Here is a 20,002-nt window from a genome sequence, read left to right as displayed (position 1 = left end):
ATAGCATTTGATGTTGGTGTCTCATTGTCTGACTGACTTCACTTAGCGTGATAATTTCTTTCAACTTTACTAATTAATGCAAAACCATTTTCCAAAGGAGTGTCCTGTATTCCCACTAGAAGGAGGCGGGTTCCATTGTTTTCTTACACCCATGCTAACATTTAGTATTGTCAGGCCTCAATTTTTGCCAAGTTGGCGGCTATGGGAAGCTTCTCTCATTGTGGTTTTGATTTGCATTTCCTTAATGACAGTGAAATTTGAACATTGGCCACTTGGGTTCCTTTTTTTTGTGTGTGAAGTGTCTATTCAAGGGTTTTCTGGCCCAGTTTTCTGTGGATTATCAAGTCAGTACTCTTAATTTCAAAGGCCACAATAACGTTTTCATTAATTTTTAAAATTTAAAGAAAATCATAGTGTGGTTGGATAATATCTTCTTTAGTAATAAGAGGAGCAGGTAGAGAAGAGATAGCCTCTCTTTTGCAAATGGCTTGAGAAAGCTAAGGACTTTTTCTCAAGACGAGCTACTAACTGTAGAGGCAAAACCACGTGGAAGAAATGTCGGCATTCTTCATACGTTCACTGAAAATGTGTCTGTAAGCACAAGGCTATCCTTAAACAGTAATAATGCAACTGAAATAGATCATTCAAAGAAAGGGGACCTATTATTGAGGCCAGCATGGCCATCGACACTTGTTAGCTTGTCTCTGAAGAACAAAATTCTGAGCAGCAGAAGCTTAAAGTGAATGAAATTGTATCCAATTCTCAATCTAATGAAAATGCTTTGGGCTCTGGGCCAGAGAGTAGATTTGGACCATGGATGCGACTTTTTTCAGGGCCTTGAATTTAAATGGCTGAATTATTTTTAAAGTATCATCCTACTCAGTCCTTTGGAATATAAGTGCTTTTTTTCAATTTAAAAAAAACATCATTTCAATATAAGGGTGGAAGGCAACACCTTTGTCTAGGGTAGTAGATGCTTCATTCCGGCGCATGCCCAGCACAGAGCAATGACAGCCTCTCTTGACCCGCACAACACACACACATACACCATGCATACAAATATACACACAGACACATTGTATGCATAGTCTGCGTACCTATGTGCACACACACACACACACAAAATTATATGAAATACTCACATATACATGTTCGCACACACTCACAATTTGTGCCTAGAAGACTTGTAACAAGTATGCATGTATATCAGTTTATTATAAAGGGATGTATCTTTCACTCTGAAAAATGCTAAATTTTGTATAATGAAGACATCTATAACCCTCAGTTTCTCAACCAGTCGAGAACAAAGGAATCATTTTAGGATTACTAGTATGTATAAAATTTGATTGCCTTGGAATTAAAAGCAGTTGCAAGTTTTAAGAGAGAAAAGTCCACCTCAAATTGTTGCTTATTTTAAGAATGCCATACCTAAAGAATATGTAGAGATATTTTAAGATAAAGGCATTTGAAAGAAAGATGTTATGGCCGCATATTCATTCTCTCTGTCTCTTGGTCTCTGTGTATGTTTTTGCGTATGTGTGCATGTAGGTGTGTGTTTCTCACTTAGTCTCACCCTCACTCTCTTACATAAATAAGACAGTTTTAACAATAAGTACAGATTAATTAAGAAATCAGGTGTTCCCATCGTGACGTAGAGGAAACGAATCCGACTAGGAACCATGAGGTTGTGAGTTCAATCCCTGGCCTTGCTCAGTGGGTTAAGGATCTGACATTGCTGTGATCTGGCATTGGCAAGGCAGCAGCTATAGCTCCAATTCGACCCCTAGCCTGAGAACCTCCATATGTGGCAGGTGCAGCCCTAAAAATAAACAAGAAATTTGCTCAGGTGAGAAAGACCACCCCTCTTCCATAAAAGTCATAATCAAGCTGTTTCCTAAAACTTGCTCGGGCCCCAACCCCATGCACCTCAGGGCTCCGTGGGTGGCAATGATTCTGTCAGCCCAGCCTCTGTATTCCCAATCCATTTACCTCCAGACTTCTTGTCTCAGCCCTGTGCTGACAATTCCAAAGCTAGACAGGGAGATCCTGCCTAGCGACACAGACTCAGCTCTGATTTAGGAGTCTGTCATTGGCCAAGGCTTCTTTCTCCAAGACCCTGACCATCAGGAGGAAGCCAGGCCCCACTGAGGACTGGATGCTGCCAGCAGGGCATTATATTCAGGGCGCTTTACTTCCGGGGCCTCCAAGGACCACTATGGACAGGCTCTCTCTCTTTGAGTGTCACAACTTGTGGTTGGGAGTGGCTTGGAATCAAGAAACAAATGACTGCCTGTTAGCTAAGGGAGGTCCCCCCACCAAAGTGCCCTGCTTACCAGAACCATCGCCAAGAACCTTGGCTGGGAAGCGTGGGGCTGCTCACAGGCTGTGGACCTTCTCACTGCACTCGAGAGGGAGACAAGGGAGTAGCCTCTGCACCATATCATAGTACCTGCAACCTCACAGCTGCCTGAGGCCCAGAGCCCACTGAGGTCTATCCAGTCATGGTCTGAACCCAAGGACCCAACCCTCCTGACAGCTGTGGATCTATAGAGGCAGCACAAGTTCATCTGTCATATGTACCTTACAAGACACTTACATTTATAACTCTTTCACTGTTTCAATTATCAAGACTTCAAAGTAGTTGGGGTGGGGGCCTGCCATATGTCTGCTCATCACAAAACTGTGGGGACCTGTCCTAGAACACTCAGACCATCACTAGAGGCTACAATCTGGAGGGTATAATCCAGAAGTTTCTGGAAGAGCTCATGGAAGGGTCAGCTCTGTGCTATACATATTCCTCTGCACTCCCCTCTGCCCCTACAGAGCTCTGAGCAGAATCTTTCACCTCTTTCTCATCAATGTCTCTGGACACCCCTTCATTTATTTACATAGCTTCACCTTAGTTGGCATTTTCATGTGTGACATCTCTTGATTTATTCACATATTCATCTATTCCTCCAACAAACATTGGTGAAGTGTCTGCTGTTTATTTGACACCATGCAGAGAATAGAGAATCTAAAGGTGAATTAAAGATAGTGGCTGCCCTCAAGGATCTTACAGCTCACAAGAGGAGATGGAGGATTACGTCAACAACTAGAGAATAACATGGCAAGTGCTGTTAGCTCTCAGGGAAATAGAGATGATGGGGCATCTACATCAGTTATCACATCTATGCAAGTAGTTTGACCACCCACCGTGTCATGTTCCTGACACCCAACTCTCGTCCCTGGGTTTCCAGGCATAGATTGCAGAGATAACCCCAGGTCACACCAGTGTAGATGAGGGTCATGTTGATTTGGGTGGCTTTGACCTTTACCCTCCATGGTAGGACTTCCTTACTCCCTCAAAATCCCACCCCTCCCCCCAGATGGGAAGTAACCCATGGAGGGGGTTGTCATGTGTGCTCACATAAATCCTCTCAGCCCTCATTGGTCTCTGAGTCCTCTGTCACCTGTCACTCCTTATGGTACCTCTTACCACTGTCAAGGCTGCTGTGAGGGCACATAGGTGTTGTCCATGCAGAAGCACTGCTTCCTGTCATTCCCAAAGATGGTGGCATTGCTGCCTGCCGTTTTCTCTCTGCTGCCAGAGCTGGCAGTGTTCCACATCACTGTGCCAGTCACTTAGGGGGGCCTCTTGAACCTGAGGCTGATATGGCCATGAGTACCTGGGTCTTCTTCAGGCTGACGTTGCCCACACCTCTCCCTTCCCATTTCCACGCCCTACCACTGCCATCGCCCAGAAATGGCCTCGTGCTGGGTAGAATCCCTTTCCTTCCCTCTATCCACACCCAATCGCCTTGGCTCCAAATGCTCCTGGCTACCCTGTCCCATCACCCAAAAAGGCTTTATGTCAGAGTCCTTCCTGAGTCTTTTATTTGTTGACAGGACTCAGCCCTGTGTCCTGGGCTTTGACGGGGAAGAAGGATCATCTTCACAGTGGGAGGTACCCATGTCCCAAATCTACCCACCCCTTTGATCCCCATATCATCCAGCAGGCTTCAAGTGCTTGACCCTTCCTTGGGAGGAATGCTTTCCTAGAAGATTCCCTCATCTGTTACTCAGATGCACTCCCAGCTGATCTTCCCACAGTTCTCCCTCTCAGTGTGGGAAAACCTACAGATACTCTCTTAAATTTTAGAGCTCTGTTTATATGACAGGCAACATTTCCTGGTATTCTTTGCTTCAGATTTTTTATTGACTTGTAGATAATTTACAGTGTTGTGTCAATTTCTGCCATATAGCATAGTGACCCAGTTTATATATATATATATTATTTTTCTCATACTATCTTCCATCATGTTCTGCCCCAAGAGATGTTGTACATATACAGTGGAATACTACTCAGCCATTTAAAAGAACGAAATAATGTCATTTGCAGCAACATGTATACAACTAGAGATTCTCAAGTCAAGTAAAATAAGAAAGAGCAAGACAAATACCATATGATATCACTTATATGTGGAATCTAAAATATGGCACAAATGATCCTTCTCTTTTCAATTCAGATATTTTCATGTACCCTCTAAAGAAGTGGCAGCTGAATAAGGGGAAGTCCCCAGAAACCAAGAAGCATTGCAGATCCAGAAGCACCACCTTTTACTGGACCCATGATACCACTTGCCATTCCCCACAGAGACCAGCATACCCATTGTAGCCTTCATGAGTATCCCACACTGAAAAAGGTCTACGAGCCCATATCGCTTTCCGCAACCTTTGTTTTAAGGAAGGGTAGCCTTGAAACTGTTACCTCCAGGAGCTCCTGGCCATCAGCGTAGCATTCAAGCCTGGTACTTGAAGTGTTGGGGGCAAAGGGGGTAGTTTCACAGCCAACTGAGACTGTGTGCCTAAGGGTCTGAATTGTCCCTGGCCTTCCATGCATGTAACTTTAGCAGCAACTTTCCTGGCTTTTAGACAGTTTTTTCTTTTTAACTTGTTCCTGATAAGTAAGGTAGTTGCTAAATAGTTGAATTCTGGATAACAAGATATTACATAAATCTGAATGAAGCCACTGAACAGGCTGTACCCAAAAAGCGCATTGTATTAGATGCTTCTTTGTCTCCTTTGTGATCTTTTTCTATGCCTAGAGAATGATGGGATTGCTGAAGCAAAACTCTGATGAAAGCTCTTCACAATTGAGCATTTACCATCCTATGGAAATGTCAATTCCATCTACCAAAGTGAATATTACAGACATGTTCAATATAAAATGCAAATATAATAGCTTAGTGGGCTGGCTATGTCAGCTGTGTTTCACTTAAACCTATTACCTTGGCAGATTAAATACAGGTCCAGATCTTCCACAAGGAGGAGACTCTGATGAAGTTACATCTTATATCAGCTTGTGTGGCTCATCAGTTCAATCGGTTATGAGTAGAATAAGAACAAATGGGTGAGAAGTACAACTGAGTAGGCATGGCCATGGAGAAATGGGAGAATCTGCCCCACAGTCTTCCCTACACCCTCTAAGGAATATTATTATTGGCCCAAGGATAAATATCAGTAATTTGAAACAAAGATTTGTCTCTTAGGTGATGAAATAGGTGAGGATCCACCAACCCCACCAGGCTTGCCTCACCGCTTCCAAACCTTGCTACCTGCCTGAGTAACCCACTCAGTTGAGCAGAGGTGGGCCCAGCCCAAGCTACGATGCTGGCTCCAGCTTGTTGCCTCTGTGGCCATCTGGGGCACCCAGCTCCCTTAGCTGAACTTGACAGTAGTAGACCCCTCTCTCACCTGACCACACTCTCCAGACTCTGACCTCAGCCTCACCTTTAAACCCATGTGCATATCATGCCTTTTCTTGCGGTTGCCAGTGTCCTGCTGGATATGACTTCTTGCTTGAATGCCACATAATCCATCACTCCATGGTACCACCCAATTCCTGCAAGGGCTTCCCCAGGACTGCCCTGTCTCACCTCCCACCCCCACACCCATGAAAATTTCGCTGGCTGCTGGCACAGTTCGCTGGCTCCTGGCACAGCCCACTTGGAGCGCCCACTCAGTAAGACAGGCTGGGCGGAAATTGGCCAGCCCCATACAGTTTTTCCAGCACAGTTGTCTTGTCCCATCATTGCATGATCAGTTATAAGCTTTGGGGGTTCTCTCTCCAGCAGCATTTTCCTGTGGGCTTTTCCAAGGGAGCATCTTGCAAATTACTGCACAGAACTGCAGAAATAATTGATCCTTTTTAAAAAGAGCATTCCTTCTCTAGTTTCTGTGATTCTTTTTGCTTTGTCTTACTTCAAAAAGTTGTGGATATTATTCCTTGGTAGCTATTAACATTTGTAGCAAAAAAAAAAAAAAAAGAAGAAGAAGAAAAAGAAGAAGGAATCATGGTCAGTAGTTCCTCCTGCTCTAAAATATTCTGCTAGGCTGATGCTCAGCAAGCACTGAGCCTTTCTTCCAGAGAAGATAATAACCCACAGAGCAATGGTTACGAGGCTCTTCGGATGAGAATGGTAAGGGCAGGAGACAGTTGTTAGTGGTGGAAGGAAGTTCTAGAAGGGAAATCTGGGCTCACAGGACTTTACTGCATAGGTGTGAACTAGGCTCCAGAGAGCCGGGCTCTCCTTTTGATTCTGTCCTAACTAGCTATGCGATGCTGAATTCCACTCAGTTTTCCCCTCTACACAATGAGGAAGCTGACCTAGAGCAGGTCTTTCAACTCCAATCTTCTTTGTTTCCACAAATAAACATTGCCCAGAAGTCAAAGCAGATGGCTAGTTAGGAACCTAGAAAATTGTAGCAAAAGCAACAATTACCAACTTCTATTTTTGCAGTATTTTCTGCTGGACTTTGAGCTGAGCACTTTGCATACATTTCCTCATTTAATCCTCACAGTCATTTCTGAAGGCTAGTATCATGCTCCCTATTTCACAGAAGAGGGAACAGTTCTCAGTGTGGTTACCCAGTTTTGTTAGGATCCTACTAAGATTAAATAACAGCAGAGAGTCCAATTCTGCTGGAACCAACCCCACACTCACTTGGAGTAAGACGCAATGTGACATTCCAGAGCCTTCTCTTACAACTCCCATTACCTGAAATGTTGCCCCGCTTCTCTTTATACTCTGAGTTACCCTCTTTCTTGTTCTAAAATGCATGCATGTCTGTGTCTTTGGCTTGTGTGTAAGCATAGAGTTCTGCATCCATTCTTTGCACCAAAACAGGAATCAGTAAGACCATAGCAAAAATGAATTTCTAAGCTGCTTGCAATGTGAAATGCAAGTGAAGATATGACCCAAAGAGGCCAAAATTTAGCTGAAAAGAATGGCTTTATAAGACAGCCATGAAACATCCTCCTCAGAGGGGCAAAAATACCTAAAGTGAGTCAGTTTTGCTGAGGCCACCTTTGAATCGATAAACATTAGGAAAGTGGCAATGGGAGACTTCTCCTAGCTGGTTATGGAGTCTAAATGATCTCTCAGCCTTTGCATCGCATCACAACAATCGCCAGTTTTGTTTCTTCGAGAAAAATGTATCATCTCAACCCCAACCATCAGACAACTTCTAGTGAATGGCAATTACTTGTGTGAAGGGGTCCAAGAATGTGAAGGTGTTCCTTGGCCAGAAAAGTTTTATACGAATTAAAGAATGAACTCTAAAATCAGGATCATGCAGTGAACAAGGTCATCCTAAACTCTATTTGGAAATAAGCAAAAGCTCTACTGTTTCATCAACATATCCTAGTAGTATAGTCACTCCTCATTATTTACGGATTCTGTATTTGAAAATTCACCTCCTCATTTAAATATATTTGTAAATCCCACATCCCTGCTGGCAGCTCTTTCATAGCCACTGGTGGACATGTACAGGGAGGCACAATTTTTGAGTCACCTAATCTGCACATCCCAGCTAAGACTGAACTAGGCGACCGTCTTCCTTGTTGCCACTCTCATACTGTAAACAATGTTCTTTTCACTGTCTGTTTAGTGTCCTGTTTTTCACTTATTCTGCTTTTGGTTCATCTTTCAAATGCCTCCCAAGCAGAGTGCTGAAGTGATGCTTGTGGGCTTAAGCTCAAAAAGGCTACGATATGCCTTACAGAGAGGACGTATGTACCAGATATGTTTCAATCAGGCATGAGTTATAGTGCTATTGGCCCTGAGTCCAATGCTAATGATTTAAATATATATATATACATATATGTATAATACACACACATATATAATATGGTGTCTTTAAATAATAACACACATAAAACAAGGTTAAATTGATCTTTTGACAAAAATATTGTGCCATAGGCTTGAAGGACCCTAGCCCGGTATTTCCCCTAGGAGCAATGGTGCAGTTTTTGCTAATTCAGAGCCTTTGGGTGACTATAGAACATAAGCACCAAGAATAATAAGATAAACTGTCTTTGCAAATTGAGAAATTCCTAATGATGTCTTGAGATGTTTCTCAGGACGGCCAGCAGGCTACAGTACTGGTAATTTCATGCTATTTTCTGCTTCGTGGAAGATGGGGACTTACAAAACCATCCTGGTTTCTCCTGTGGTGGGCAGCTTTTCTCACTGCTCAATTCAAACAGTATTAATTGAGTGCTGCAGAATCTGGAAGATATGCAAAAGACACATTTAGTAGTCTCTGACCTCAAGGGTTTTCACCCTTGTTGGAAAGACCAGGGATAAGGTGGCGGATGCAGCCAGGTCAGAAGGAAAGTGGAAACATGTTAGAAGTGGCAGGGAGAAGAACAAGCTCTCAGAGGTATAACCTAAGGGAAACAGACTATTTTTCTAATAGTAACCTTGAACTGTTAATTTAGTGTTTCCTCCCAGGAACTCCGCAAAGGAAGTTCAGCTTTAGCCAGAGCTTCTAATTAACTCCAAAGTTTCTACCACATCAGCAAACACCTAAAGACCACCCCAGTGTTCATTTCTCACCTGACAGAAGTCAAAAAAACTGATGTAAGTGAGAATTGCACCATAGGAAATCCTTTTCTCACTAAGGGAAATGGTTGCTATATTTCCCTCAGTTTGATTATTTTGGGAGGCTATAATCTCAGAGCTAAAAAAAAAAAATACTATTTATTATACTCAGAATAAAAATAGTAATATTAATTTATTAATCACACAGTATCTGCCAGGACCTATGCTAGGAACTCAGGGATAAAAGGCAGAGTCTCCGCCTGGAAGTGTCTCACGGTCAAATAGAGAAAAATGATCATTGTAAAACCCAAGTAAATGTTCTGAGAGAGGGAGGCAGGGCCAGGGGCTTGTGGCAGCACATGCCCTAAAGTGGGAGACTTGGAAGTGTGGGTAATGCTTCTTTCCAGACCAGGGTCTTGAAGGTAAAGAAGGAATTGGCCAAATGAAAAAAAGTAGCCTTGAACATATTCCAGGTGGCGAGAACACCATAGGAAACTCCAGAGGCATGAAAGAGCCATGGGTGTTGAATGACCTACAGCACAGAGCGGAAAGTGGAAGAGGCTCAAGGGAGAAAGCTGGGGAGAGGCAAGGCCCAGATCATGAGAAACCTTAAAGGCCAAGTTAGGAAAGTGGAACAACCCACTGAAGGGTTTCACAGAGATAAGCAAGATAATCACATCTGCATGTTCTATAGATCAATTAGAAGTGGTACAGAGGATGCATCATGTGTTAGAAAAGCCACTGGGGAAATAAACCAAGAGAGGAGCAGTAGGAATGCAGTGAAGAGAGAGGTTAGAAAGCAATGAGGAAAAGTAGAATTGAAAGAACCTAAAGAGCAATTGACAGTGGGAGGGGAGAGGGAAAGGGGATGCAGAAGAGGAGCAGATTGGGGGATGCTGAGGAGTTCAGTTCAAGGTGTCTTGAGTTGGGAGTGCTGGGGACCTTCCCAAGAAGAGGTAAGCAGACAGCCAGATATCTGGGGCTCAGATCAGGAGAGTGGTCTGGGCTGGAGGTGAGTATTGGATGACCAGTTTCTACATGACTGCTGAAGCCAGGGGTTTACATTTGTGCAAAGCAAACTATGTGCAGTTGAGAATAGAAGAGAGCCACAGAAAACCCCTCTTTGGGAACACTGATATTTAAGGGGGTAAAAGGGAAGATAAGTCAGAGGTAATGAAGGAGGGAAATTGGCACAGAACAGCCTCAGTAATGACAGAGGAGGAGGGTGTCATGGGAAAGGGAGGGGCAAGAGGAATTCAACCCTACTGGGAAGGAAAGCACCGTTGAATTGGGCATCAAGGACCTGAGCAGTTAAGTGGGGAAGTAGAAATGCAAACAGGGTACTCTGCGTAGAGACGCTGAAGCAGGTGAAGGAGTAAAGACAGGGCACGTGTAGACTAGCCCTTAGGTCAACTTGATTTTCAGGGGAAGGAGGGAGATAGGCGTAAATAGCAAAGAATAGAAAATTAGGCAGGTTTCTGCCACTGCCAGTTGGAACTTAGGCAGGTTGTTAATTGCTAGCAGGATACAGGGAGCATTTTTTAAACTGCTCGTGACGACAAATTACACCAAGTACAAGATGAAAACCTCATAGTGAGGGAGTAAGGTGGGCAGTTATAGAAAATCAAGAACATAGGAAGTGTTGGGTTGGGGGTTCTGAAGATTTTTTATAAAAATCTCATCAGATGAATAAAAACGGCATCAGATTAAGACTCAGAAGACCCATGAATACCTGTTACTAGTGTTGAACGTTAGGCAATTTCATCACCTCTCTGAGCCTAGGATCCTCATCTATAAAATAAGCTAAATACTATCATGCCTGGTTGTGGTGAGAATTAAACAGGATAATATGTGTGAAGAGCACCCTGGAAATTGGAAAGCCCTGTGCAATTGTGTGAGAAGACAGGCCCTCTTGCTGCCCTTCACCATTTGCTGAGGTGCCTTTTCCTGTTGAAGTTATTTCAGAGGCCGTGGAAAAGCTTTCTTCCAAACTCTAGGTAGGATCTCTCATTTCCGGGGAATTCTTTCTTTTTTTCCTACCCCCTTGGGATGAGTTCTGTGGATAAGTGAGAAGAAAAATGTTTTTAGATTGTTTTAATGTTGAAATAGTACTCATCACTAACTGTCTTAAAAATTGATGGAAATACACATGAAAAATATTCAAACATATTTCTAAATATTTTCTCTTCACAGTTATAACCTTGGTTAAAAAAATTAAAAATCTATGTGGTGATCACTACCTTAGATAAAGATGACATAGACCCTGCTTGCTAAGAGGCCAGTGACCAGAAAGCCAGCAGGCCATACAGAAAACCATTTCCTTCCCCTCTTGATTGTTTTAAATTAGCACTTCCCTTTTGGTCCAACAAAAAACGCACTCTCATGATGCTTGTCATGCAGTTGCTAACATCTATATTTTTTATCAAAATATTTCACGGAAAGACTAGGCATTAAAAAAATTACAAAATTAACAAAAAAAAAGCAGTAGTTGTTTTAGACTAAAATGAAGATTGCAAATTGACGTGCTGTCAGCTGTCTATCCTCAAACATGCTTTATTTGATGTGCAGATTTTTTTAAAAAAAAAAAAAAGAACACTTTGAGCCAGTATTTCAAAATTGCTATCCTTTTCTCTTTAGACATACCCATTTCTTCTAACTCTTGGAACCCTGGAAGATCAGGCAACACAAGGCAGGACCTTTATTCCCCTAAATAAAAATGAGTGGTTCTGTGCCCAGTTTATCCCAAGCCCCACTCCTCCCTATTGCCTCCTCAAGCTGGTACCCACAGATCACTGGAGATTTCAGAGTGTGTGAGCCCTGGCTTAACACCAAACGAGTACAATACAGTGGAAGGGGAGAAGTTTGATTCTGAGGACAGAGTAGCTAAAATAAGGAGAAAGGAAACCCAAATACCTGGCAGGGAGTGCCTGATTCTATGCTCTTAGCATTCTGTCTGCTTTAGTATGGACTCTACAGAAGTGGAAGTTAAATCATCTCCTTTGTATGCTTCTTTGTATGACAGAGATTAAAATAAAAGCAGCTACTTCCTTTGGGAAAGGCCTAAAGCATAACCCCAAAGAAAAATGTGTATTACTTCAAAAGCAGAGGCAATTGGCCAAAAGACTCCAGAAGGCTCTTCCTAGCCTTACAAGGTCAAGAAACACTGATAACCTGTGATGGAATGGAAGGACATCTGGTAGACCACACTTTACGGTTCTTAAGATAAAGCTTATTCTAAGTTTCATTAACACAGACATACTGGCCATGACTGGTCTTTGCCACAGAGAAGAAATTCGCAGGCAATGCATTCTTGGGCTCTCCTCAAGTGGTCTGTTGTCTGTGGAATTTCCTATTCTCCAGCCCCAGAAGAGAAAGCAACCCCCACCCCGGCTTGGGCCGACATGAGATTTAAAGAGGATCATTTGTTTTCATTACAGCCCCTTGAAGCCCTTCCTTCCCTCCTCATTAATGAATTTCCAGTCTTTCATCAAAAAACAAAAACAAAAAAACAAACACAAAAAAGGACCTGACAGAGGACATGGTTAAGTGGCTGGCACGCATAGCGGTGCCGGCTTTAAAGAGAGGAGACGGCCATTTACTGATTGCAAGGAGGGGTTGACATCCTTGGTTAGTATGCTAATTTCGCCTCCTGCATTAAACATTCAGATCAGGTCTGTACAGGCCCTCCAGAGCAGCAGAGTCCAGGGATGGGTGGCTGTCTGCCTTGCCGCAGTGAACATTCTCTGCATGAATTATATAAATGCCCAAACATTCCATCTGCTCTGACTTCACTCTTTTCCTCCCTCTTGGAGAGACACACAGACACAGAGCAACACACATGCAGATACTCCACATAATTCCATCACACAACACACACATACACACACACACACACACACGCTCTACAGACACAGGTCTCTATGAATGCTGAAGAAATGCAGTGTAAGGTGTCCAAGTCATACACAATTGGCTTAATTCCTCCTCCTTTCAATGTCCAAGGCACAGTTCTACAGGATATATTCCTCCTGCTGGGGAAATTGCAACGTACTGGGGAGTCTGAAATAAGGAAGCCACATGAAGAGTAAAATCCCAGTGAGAAGACTTGACCTTCCAGTCCCAGAAATCCTAAATAAATAAAGACCCAACTCCATTCATGTGTAGGGGAACCAGACAGCTCAGTTTATTCCTGGGGGTCCCCAATTTGTCATATGTGTTTGGACCCTGTCTTAAAAGAGTCTTGCTCATGGTTGGTTTTGGACTCACCAAGCCACAGCTGGGTGACAACAAGAGAAGAATCCCAAATGGCAAAGACAGTCACCTGGCACATTTTGCAAAAAAGCCCCATCAACAGAAAACTGAATTTCCTCAACTTCCTTTGGCCAGCATATGTCTGTAACATCGCAACAGCTTCCTGGAGACAAACCGAGAATCAGCAGCTCCTGTTATCAGAAGGCACATTTCAGGGTTGCTTTGAATAGACTGAGCAATTTTGAGCAAGCAGGAGCTCCAATTCAAAGCAAAGGATGGGTTGGTTTTTATAATTTTGTTTTGTTCTGTTTTCTCAAAGTATGCCATAACTCTGTCACCTGGCATGCCATGGATCCTTCCTCGGGTCACTCCGGTGGAACCTGGTCCTGTCCCCTGGTGCCCACACCACATTCCATATTCTGCTGAGGAACACTGGGCAATTCCTGTGTGAGCTTCCGAAAGGACCGCACAGGAACGATGGGTGTTTTCTCCCAGCTGCAGACTTGATTTGCCTTGATTTTTTTTTTTTTTTTTGGCTCTGGTCCAAGATGTTTTCCTGTCATCATTTCACTGTCTTTTCCAGTAATCCCTTTTTTAAACATTGCCAACAATTAGTCGATTTATCTCCACCACCACCAGCCCCCACCCCCCCCCCCATCTCCACGCAAACACACTCCACTGAGCCCCATCACTGTCTTGTTTTGCCTTGAAGTCTAAGAAATTACAGCTTCTCATTAGCTGGAGAGCACGTTTGGAACGGCTTTGTATTTACTCACTTCGTAAGTGATGCTGGCCTTTTTAATTATTCTCCCTCCGCGTGCCATCAGAGCGCTGCAAGCTGTTCCAGGCAAACCAAGCGACTGCGTGTCCTCCGCCAGGCAGTTGGAAGTAATCGTGTTTTACCTCACGGCTGCCGCTTTCTTCTTTTCCTGACAGCCAGCCAAGGAATCCCCCCAAAGCTCTTACGTAGGAGATACCAAAACTGTGAGTCACTTCTGGCTCCCCGAGCAGAGGGAGTCCAGTGCATGACGCCCGGATCAGCAGACCCAAGATGGGGGTTTCCTCCAAGCCACCAGGAGCCCGGGGACCAGATGTCCAGCCATCGCTTGGTTTTTCTTGCTATTGCTCCCTCTTTCTCCTCCACCTCGTCCATTCCTTCGTTTCCCAGCGCTTTCCTCTTTCTCTCTTCCTTTCTGTGTTGCCGACAGACAGCCGCAGACCCAGCAAGAGCTGGGTCCCTCTCGCCTTCTGTGGTTTTTTTTCCCCTGCAGCAGGCTTTGGCTGCTACCTCTGCGAGCTGGATCACCAAAGACACACGACTCACTCACAATGAATAATCAATACAGATATTGATCTGTGGGAAATGTTTGTAAATTCCTGAAAGGGAATCAGGAGCCGGGGGCAGGGAGGCTCGTGGGGGACGACGCTGAAGTGCTGGTGGCGGGAGGCAGCCGAACTTCACATGGACCCCAAGGCTGGCTGGCGCCGAGGTGACGGTACCGGAATGCGTGCGAACGAGGGTGTGCGCGTGGGAGCGCGCGGGTGGCGACCGTGTTCTGCATCCCCCTTCTCTACAGCTGCTTTCCCCGAAGAATCAAGAGCCGAATGGTCGGAAGCCCCCGTCAGTGCCATGTCTTGGCTGCGGGCCAGCACTGTTTTGTTTTCATTATCACACGCTACTTTGCAATTTGCATAAATACAGGGTTATTTTTTATCGTGTCGCCCAAAAGATAGGAAGGAAAAAAAAAAAATAGAAGTCTTTGTTGTATGCAAGAGGGGCTTTCTGCCGACTCATCATGGCTAAGGATTTAGCGTATGTAGAGGGCTCCAGAAGAAATACGGGCAAAGAAGTGGTAATCACAGAGAGAAAAGAATACAGGAGAGGCGGAAAAGAGGAATTTAAAGATAACTGCAGGGATTCAGCTTGGTGGAACCAAATATTAGGCACACATTTTCCTCTCTGGAGAAGTGGTAGCGCCTTAGAAAAGCAAAGGAGAGATAAAGGCCCCCAAGGTCTAAGCACTCCTAGGGCTGGAATGAACTATTGATCCTTGGTGGAAAAGGTGCACAGGATATTGAATACAAACTCTGTTTTTCACCCTCATCCAAAACCTGGAGATAATGGGAGCAGACGGAATGTTTCCAGCAGGCAAGACGTTTCAGACCTCGGGCGTTTTTTTTCCCTTCTTCCCTACAGCTTGAGCAGCTCATGCTTCCGAACGAGCTTCCCCTCATATTGAATGGAATTGACACCCCCCCACACCTTGGCTTTTCACCTTCAGGAAAGTGGGTACAGGAGTATCTTAAGCCAAATGGCAAGCTTTGGCTGGCTTTCCCCTGCGTGCCCAGAGTCCCTGCTTCAGAGGTGAGGCCTCCTAAAGTTATGCCCCCCAAGTGGATGGCAGGCATGCTTATGGGCCGGGAAGTAGGACCTCATTCAGACAAAGCTTCTAGCTCTCTCAGGCCATTGGATGGTCCCTCCTCCCTTTAATTTCCTGTCCTTTCACCTCTCCCCCTCTCACTCTGTTTCTGTGATTCGGTAGTAAAATCCCTCTACTCTTTTTCTCTCACTGCTCTATCTGTCTCCTCCTGGCCCGGTGACAGAAGGGATGTGTCTCCTTTGAGATAGCCATCTGGAGTAAGACCTCCGCATGAGGATTCAATTCCAGCACCCCTGGTCCTGGAAGGAGCTGTCTGCTTTATCAGCCAGCAGCAGCAGCAGGAGGAACACGGATTTTTTTTTTTCCTTCTCTTTCTGGTTTCTGATTAGCTCCTGCAATCCAATTAGCAGAGGAATTTATATCACACAGGCGGAGGTGCCCCTACTCGTCACAGCGACTCAAGCCCACTCTTAAATTCTGCCGATAGTACATCTTCCTGTGACATGGATTAATTACAGCGCCAAGCTTTCCCGAGTAGGTCTACCAGTGAAGGTATATATGAATATCAGAATTAAGGAAGTGACACAAAGGCGTGACTTTCGTGTATCACCAAGGATGCATGGAAGCTGCCCTGTACATCCTCCACTCTGCACTTCTCACATTGTTCTAGTGCGGATCAAAGTGGCTGGAATTGAGCCTTGTGGAGGATTCCGAAGTGGCTAAATTATGGCACGCCCATGTATTTTCTTCCTATCATTGACATAGTTGTTATGAAACAGCAGAGCTCTTAGAGACTGACTGATTTCCTGCCTCCAGCCTATGCGTCCCCCAAAAGAGTTAAACTATTTAAAAGAGCTCCATGGAGAGAAATGACATTATCTTCATTGGTATTCCATTCCAGTTGGGTACAATTGTGATATTGTTGTACCTTTGCATCTATCTACAATTTCATTCCAAATTTACCCTTACATTCATCAATCTCCAGCGTCTATCTCTCCATTCATCTCTCTATATTCATTTATATATCAACTATTTATTCTGCTTCCCAGTCATCTATTCATCCATGTGCATCTAGCTATCCATTTTCTAACCATGTATTGATCTATGAATATCTTTCTATTATCTGTCATCTACTTGTCTATCCATTTGTGTCTCTATTAATTCATTCATCTGTATTATCCATCTATTTTTCTATCTGTTCATTAATCTATTCATGTATCTATCCATTCAGTCATCTATCATTTGCTTATCAGTTACCTTTTTACTTCGTGCCTTTTGTTAACTATGATCTCAACAGAATCCCAGATTCACATTCTCCATCATTTTTAAGGTAAATCAGGCCCATTTTCCAAATGAAGTCTGTGAATGCCATGAATTTGGTTATCTGCTCTCTAGTTTAAAAGAACCTTGTCAATTAAAGAAGTCAGTCAATAAAATCATATGAACTTAAACATGTTAAAAACTACAAGGAAGGTATTTTATGCTGGATTCTTGGTACATTTTTCTTACGTACTGAAAGTATGCGTTTATACTCCCTTTTAAACCATGGCTTTAAAAGAAGGGAATTTCACCTAACGTCTACACATAAATCTCATTCCGGTTACTAAATCTACCACTGAGAGACCTTCATGCAAGAGATTCAATTCAACTCAGGCTAACCTGAGATTACTTTTATCATAAAGCAAAACATACTAAACCTTTACATGATAATGTGGTTATACCTGTTTGAATTTACCTTGTATCCAGGCTAGGAGTGGAATGGCAATTTGGGAACTAAAAGCAGATTTCTTTTTGCCCTCATCACTTTTATTCAAAATATATTCAAGTTTGGGCCTTCTTGGCAGGTCCCCTAGTCTATCAGCTCCAAAGAAAATGGGTCAAGTGAAGCATTTTGGTTTGTGGGGAAATATTAGTGGAGGAATCTCACTTGTGTTTGGGACAAAAACTACAATGGGTTGCTGTGATGACCGAGGAGTTGGGCTAGCTTTTCTCTGTGTTTCTGGGGAATCACTTCCCAAACAGGAGCCCAAGTCAGAATCCTAATCAAACAGCTGATCTTATCTCTGACAACAATGGTCATTGCTAATAGTCTGTTGATTTGTAGGCAGCATTACCAGTCAAAAGTCCAGATTTTTTTTTCTTTCGCTTTAACAAAACCAAAGTATATTGATAAAGGTAAAGCCCATGAAGACCCATCACTTCCAGGGTTGCAGTCCTCAGAGCAGGCAAGGACCCAAGCCATGTGTCCTCCAAAAAAAAAAAAAGGTGATGAAAACCATCTCATTCCTCTTCTCATGTTATTTCCATTTGTTCTTTCACCATAGCTTTCTAGATTCTGTTGATCTCACGTTTTATGTTCTAGCCTGGGCTTTTTTGTCAGGCCAACCAGTGCCGACTTCACCATGAGACACAGTAGATCCAATGTCTCCAGCCCCCCACATTTTGAGGGGGTCTATGAACATGTTTTCATTTCTCTTAAATCATTAAAAGGGTGAACTTTTTGGTCCAAAAAAATTAATATATAATATTACTCTATTTGTCTTTCTGCCAATGCAATTAGAAAATAGATGTTTGAAAAGTTTCTTAGGGAGGAAGAAGCCCAAGAAGGCGAAAGCACCCAAAGCCAATGTATGTGGCTTGGACATTAACCAGCTACTCGTAACTCAGTTATGCTCACAAGAATGCAGTGGTTAAGGAACTGCTCAGGAGTCAGACTTCCTGGGTTCAAATCTTGGCACCACCACTTGTTAAAGGCATTTAACTTCTCTGAATCTCACTTCCTTTAGCTGTAAAATGAAGATAATAATAGTACCTAATGCGTAGGAATACTGTAAAGACTAAATGAAGATGTACATATAAATTGCTTAGCATGAAGCTTGCAAGTAATGAGGGCACTACAAAATTTGTTATAACAATTGTTATTACTCTTGTTTTGGCTTTGACAGCTTTGTTTTAAATGTCTACCTCTCTAATTCAACAGCCATGACTAAATTAATTTGTTATTTAAAAAAACTGGATTGTTTTCTAGTCACCATGGACAGAAGAAAAGGGTAGTAATGGAAATTTCCTCACTATTCTGGAAATCAGGAGATTTTTCTTCTAGAAGTAGTAAATCCTGTACTCTCTACCTGCAGCTAGGTCTTTTTTCTGTGTTATAAAACTCTTCTAATAAATCAGCATCATCTCCCTTGGTCGCAGATTTGATTCTTTCCTAACCTAAAACAATCCTGCAAAAATCTTATTAAGAACCACAGGTTAAAAAGAATATTGTCAAAACTTTCTCTCTCCTTTTCTCTCTTTACTTTATTATCCCCTCATTTTTTTTGTCATTTAACTCCAATTATGAGATGCTAAGTGCTTTTGGAAATTTCATTGTTAATATCTTCTTACAGTGCTATTAACGTAAATCAAGTTTAATAGTGTCCCAGCAAGTGTAAAAGCAATCAAAAATTCAGTACTCACGAATCATTCTGTAATTTCAGCATAAAATGTTAATAGAAATAATATCCAATACCATAAAATATCGGTAAATTCAACTTTAAATATAGGTGATGAATTACTTTGCCATCCTATAGCATTCGTGGAATAGTCTAGTATGACGTACTTAATTGGCCAAGCCATACCTCAGCCGTGGTCAGGCTTCCAGAAGTCCCTTCCTCTGCTTTCCCCCTCCCAGCCAATCCTGGAAGAATGGACAGCTCAATGACAGGCATTTTTTCATCCCAGACACACTGAGTTATTTGGCCGTAAGGAAAAATGACTCAGGATCAAGGTGGGAAGTACAGTCAACTTGAAGGAATTCAAATTAATGAGAACAAAGACATTGTAGTTCAGTTCTAAGAATATTGATCAGTAGCTGCAAGGCCTTAGCTCCATATAATCAGCAAAGATGGATAAGATGGAGGCCCTATCCTTGGAGAGTTCACATCTCATGAGACAGGCCAAGGCCAAGACACATAAGACATGCAGTATTTCAGGCCCAGCAGTGAAAGTAGCTCTTAAGAAGGTTCTAACCGAACAGGAGTTGGGGCAGGTGAATTTTAAAATTTGGCTAAAGCAGGGAGACCTAAGTAACATATGTATCTGTTTAAATACTGGAAGCATTTTAAACTTAAAACAATATACATCTTTTAGCATGAACCACCGCCATGTTGCTTGTCTACAGCCCCCGTGCTTTTGAAGTAAAGGGAGAATTTAAGGTACCCAAAAAGGCCACCAGAGTGGAGAATCCTTCAGTTACCATTGTCCAATTTTTAGCAACTCACCTGAATGTCTTCTTCACAGAGTTAGTTTAGCTGTCATAGAAACCACTCTTTTTGGAGTTCCCGTTGTGGCTCATTGGTTAACGAATCCGACCAGGAACATGAGGTTGCGGGTTCGATCCCTGGCCTTGCTCATTGGGTTAAGGATCCAGCATTGCCGTGAGCTGTGGTGTAAGTCACAGATACAGATACAGCCGCATTGCTGTGGCTGTGGTGTGGGCTGGCAGCTACAGCTCCAATTGGA

General features: G+C 43.1%; 1 long non-coding RNA gene across 1 annotated transcript; it reads right to left on the bottom strand.

Moving 5' to 3' along the window:
• Positions 4,372-18,820, bottom strand: LOC106508422. Its single transcript, XR_001305245.2, has 3 exons — positions 13,892-18,820; positions 13,454-13,704; positions 4,372-13,306 (listed from the first exon to the last, which is right to left on the bottom strand). It is a non-coding gene; the product is annotated as an uncharacterized LOC106508422 (long non-coding RNA).

Source organism: Sus scrofa, chromosome 6 (genome assembly GCF_000003025.6).
Source record: "Sus scrofa isolate TJ Tabasco breed Duroc chromosome 6, Sscrofa11.1, whole genome shotgun sequence".
Taxonomy (NCBI): domain Eukaryota; kingdom Metazoa; phylum Chordata; class Mammalia; order Artiodactyla; family Suidae; genus Sus; species Sus scrofa.
Note: the sequence above shows the minus strand (reverse complement) of the source record. Positions and strands in the feature narration are given on the sequence as shown.